Source organism: Aegilops tauschii, chromosome 7 (genome assembly GCF_002575655.3).
Source record: "Aegilops tauschii subsp. strangulata cultivar AL8/78 chromosome 7, Aet v6.0, whole genome shotgun sequence".
In the NCBI taxonomy this organism is placed as follows: Eukaryota; Viridiplantae; Streptophyta; class Magnoliopsida; order Poales; family Poaceae; genus Aegilops; species Aegilops tauschii.
The window spans coordinates 247072458-247077635 of NC_053041.3; positions in this window are offsets into that span (position 1 = coordinate 247072458).

The window sequence follows — 5178 nt, forward strand, 5'->3', positions numbered from 1 at the left end:
GGGGTGACTTAGAAGCAATGAATATAAGTGCAGCATCTAAGAACTTCGGCTTTGAAGCCCTAGCAAATAGCCTTGCAGGAGGTGAATAGTACTCATATGAATAAGCAGAAAAGTTCTTAGTTTTATGAACATAGCGGTTTGAAGACACACGCTCATATTCATAAGTTTGAGTATGGTTTCCCTGCAAAACATTGGTGTTAGGGTGACTCAGTTGAGTCCTGTATCTGTATGAAGCCTTTGGACCATATGAAGCCTTTGGTCTGGGATTTGTCTTCTTCCCAGGTGGTGTCATGATGACATTCACGGGAAGATTCTCAAGACAACTTTTGGGAATCCAGATCTTCTTCATAGGTGGCCCATTCCTGAAGTTAGTACCAATATACCTGACAAACACTTCACCATTCTGATTCTTAAACAGTTTATAATTTGCATCAAAGGATTCATCAATGATAATAGGGTTAGGACAGGTGAAGTCAGATAAGGTGGATGGATCCACTGAAGGTCCCTTTGCAGCAACCCATGTGGTTTTGGGGTACTGCTCAGGCTTCCAGTAGGAGCCATCAACATTCATTTTCCTCTCGAACCCAACACCCTCTTTCCTAGGGTTTCGGTTCAGAATCTTGTTTTTGAGGACATCGCACAATGTCTGATGCCCTTTGAGACTTTTGTACATCCGTGTTTCAAGCAATGTCTTCAACCTAGCATTTTCATCAGCAATAGTAGTGGTATCCTCAGCAGAGGGGTTAGTTACCACATCAGCAGTCGAAGATATTGCAACAGTAGCAGCAGTAGAACATTCAGCAACAGAAGTAGCGTTATCACGCTCAAGGCATTTTAGACATGGTGGTTCAAATCCTTCCTGAGCGGAACTGATCTGTTGAGCGTGAAGTGACTCATTCTCTTTTTGAAGATCTTCATGAGTCGCTCTCAATTTCTCAAGCTCTTGCTTCCTTTGAAGATAATCATAGGAGAGCTTTTCATGAGTTGTTGAGAGCGTTTCATGACGACTTTCAAGTTCCTGGTACTTAACATGAAGATTTTTTATGTCTTCAATTAAGGACTGAGAATGGGTCATTTCAGCGTCCAACAGGTCATCGCTTTTATCTAACAGTTTTTGAGTATGTTCCATAGCTTTCTGTTGTTCAGTTGCAATTTTAGCAAGTGTTTTGTAGCTGGGTTTGGATTCACAATCAGAGTCATCTTCACTAGATGTTTGAAAGTAAGCATCGCTTGATTTTACCTTGGCACCACGCGCCATGAAGCAGTAGGTGGGAGCAGAGTCGTCCTTGTCATTAGCTTCAGCGTTGGTGACGGAGCCATTGTCTTTATTGTTGAAGATGTACTTGGCAACGTAGGCTGTAGCTAGAGCCAGACTTGCAACGCCAGGGTCGGACTCCTCCTCAGACTCCACCTCCGCTTCCTCAGAAGCAGACTCCTCCTCTGAATCCATCTCCTTGCCAACAAAAGCACTCGCCTTGCCAGATGAGCTCTTCTTATGAGATGAAGACTTGGATGAGGACTTGGAAGAAGACTTTGAGGGTTTCTTGCACTTGTGACATGTTCTCTTCTTGTAGTCATGAGTGGAAGCTTCATCATTTCTTGAGCTGGATCGTGAAGACTTTCTGAAGCCCTTCTTCTTAGTGAACTTCTGGAACTTCTTCACAAGCATAGCAAGTTCCTTTCCAATGTCTTCAGGATCATCAGAACTGCAGTCAGATTCTTCTTCAGATGAGGAAACAGCTTTTGCCTTCAAAGCACGAGTTCGGCCGTAGTTGGGACCATAGATATCTCTTTTCTCAGATAGCTGGAACTCATGTGTGTTGAGCCTCTCAAGTATATCAGACAGATCGAGTGTCTTGAAGTCAGGGCGTTCTTGTATCATGAGGGCAAGGGTGTCGAACAAGCTGTCAAGTGATCTTGGTAGTGTCTTGACAATTTCATGCTTGGTAATCTCAGTGGCGCTGAGAGCACGAAGCTCATTTGTGATGTCAGTGAGGCGATCAAACGTGAGCTGGACATTCTCATTATCATTTCTCTTGAAGCGGTTGAAGAGGTTGCGAAGAACACTGATCCTTTGATCTCTCTGGGTTGAGACGCCTTCGTTGACCTTGGAGAGCCAGTCCCAGACTAGCTTCGACGTTTGCAGAGCACTCACACGGCCATACTGTCCTTTGGTCAGATGACCACAGATGATGGTCTTGGCAGTAGAATCCAGTTGAATGAACTTCTTGACATCAGCAGGGTGACACCTTCACCAGTCTTGGGAACGCCATTCTTGACGACATACCAGAGGTCGACATCAATGGCTTCAAGATGCATGCGCATCTTATTCTTCCAGTAGGGATATTCAGTTCCATCGAAGACAGGGCAAGCAGCGGAGACTTTGATTATCCCTGCAGTCGACATAGCTAAAACTCCAGGTGGTTAAACCGAATCACACAGAAAAAGGGAGTACCTTGCTGTGATACCAATTGAAAGTGCTAGTTATCGACTAGAGGGGGGGGGGTGAATAGGCGATTTTTATGAAAGTCTTCAAAACATGAGAGTTTCGAAGACAAACAATAGAAATGAACCTATTGATATGAAGCGGAAGGTAGACTACACTAGGCAAGCCATAGTCAAGTATTCAATGAAGTGAAAGTGCGAAGACTAATAGCAGCTAGGTAGTACGGATCAGGATGGAAGATGGTATGAAGCCAAACAATGATAGAAGTCACACAGTGAAGACAAATAGGTAAAGCAAACAAGCAATGACTTCACGAAGACAAACTGTAAGTAAAGAGAGGGAGAGGATAGAACCAGTCACTTGATGAGGACAGATGATTTGTTGGACCAGTTCCAGTTGTTGTGACAACTGTACGTCTTGTTAGGGAGGCTGAGATTTAACTCAGAAGACCGCGTCTTCACCTTATTCCCCTTGAGCTAAGGACACCCAGTCCTCGCCCAATTACTCTGGTAAGTCTTCAAGGTAGACTTCCAAACCTTCACAGACTTCGTTCACCGGCGATCCACAATGACTCTTGGATGCTCAAAACGCGACGCCTAACCGGCTGGAGGATTCACAGACCTCAAGTGTAACAAGTCTTCAGGTCACACAGACAGAAAGACTTCAGTGATGCCTATCACTCTTTGGCTCTGGGTGTTTGGGCTTTTTCCTCGCAAGGATTTCTCTCTCTCAAAAGCTTCGGAGGTGGGTTGCTCTCAAACGACAAAAGCCGTGTACTAACTCTGAGCAGCCACCAATTTATGGTCTAGTGGGTGGGCTATTTATAGCCACTAGGCAACCCGACCTGATTTGTCCGAAATGACCCTGGGTCACTAAGGAACTGACATGTGTTCCAACGGTCAGATTTCAAACACACGCAACAACTTTACTTGGGCTACAAGTAAAGCTGACTCATCCAGCTCTGGATAAGATTTGCTCTCATTGTCTTCGCTCGAAGACATATGATTTTGGTTGAGCATCACTTCAGTCACTCTGACTTTGTTCACTGGGACCCCACTTAACAGTACGGTGGTTCGTACGACACAACAAAGAAGAAAAGGAAATAACAAAAAACTAAGTCTTCGCGCTCCATAGTCTTCACGCAATGCCTTCTCTTGTCATAGTCTTCAATGTGAATATCTTCACATACCACCATTGTCTTCAATGTCTTCATACATTTTTAGGGGTCATCTCCGGTAGGTAAACCGACTCAATGAGGAACTACTACCTGTGTTATCCTGCAATTCTCACAAACACAGTAGTCCCTCAACCAGGTTTGTCGTCAATACTCCAAAACCAACTAGGGGTGGCACTAGATGCACTTACACTCTCCGAGCCGGATACCCGTCTACGGGAGGACATGGCCCAAGCTTCGAACCTAGAATCAGACAGCGGGCCAGAACTACTGGGCAACATCCCGGAGCCCGAACTGCCAAGCTCGGAAACTCCTCCGCCCCTGGGTCTCACATCGGGTCAGGGTTTGGACCTAAATCTACCCACCCACCCAGACATAAGTGATCTTTCCCACATTAGACAAGACCCCCAAGAGACAGTATATCACTATTGGGCCAGATTCCTCCTTGTAATGATCAAGGTCAAGGACTGTTGCGAGGAAGATGCAATTTCATTCTTTTGCAAAAATTGCACGGCCAAGGGAATCCTCAACGCCATAAGTCGCCGTGACATAGCACACTTCACTAACTTGGCGGCCATAGTACAGAAGTACTGTGCGATGGAAAGCGCCTGGAAAACCCAAACAGAATTCTGGGATCCTCCGTCTCTCACTAAACCCCCCGTCCGAACTAAAAGGGTGTACTCTCATAAGTCACCCGATCTAATTACAAAGAAACCAAAGCCCACTACAGGGCGTGGAACTGTATTGGAGGGATGACTCAATGGGCCATGCAAAATTCACAGTACACTGGATACCATGCCAACACACAACCTTAGAGCATGTTGGATACTCCGGCAGGTGGCCAAGAGCGGCGAGGATCTCCTCATCAACAATACCACAGAGCACCATCCCGTGGAAAATAACAATACAATATTGACAGTCTTCGAGACCTTCGCCTCAAATAATAGGCGCAAGCGAGCACTCCGCAGCCTTGCCGAAGTCTGCCACGTTGCAGCAATAAATCCATGGAACGACACGGCCATAACCTTCAATGCCAGTGATGAACCTCAATTCCGAACAGCCCGAGCACCAGCCGCTTTGGTCTTTAGTCCAATTGTGGACGGCTTCCGGCTTGCTGAAGTGCTCATGGACGGTGGCAGCGGATTAAACCTCATCTACGAGGAGACTCTTAACAAAATGGAAATAGACAATAGCCGCATTGAGCAAAGCAGCACGACCTTCAGAGGAATCATCCCTAGTCGGGAGGCACGATGTTCGGGAAAAATCACACTAAATGTGGTATTCGACACGCCGGAGAATTATAGGTCCGAAGAAATCACATTCCAAGTGGCCCCGTTCAGTAGCGGATACCACGCCCTTTTAGGGCGGGAGGCATTCACGATCTTCCAAGCTATACCCCATTACGGGTACATGAAGCTGAAAGTGCCCGGGCCCAATGGAATCATCACTCTAGCAAGTGATCCGGACATAGCACTCCACGCCGAAAATAAAACCGCCGCACTGGCCCTCGAGGCGTTACCCGAAGCCCTTGCGGCCGAAGAACTAATTGCGCTGCACT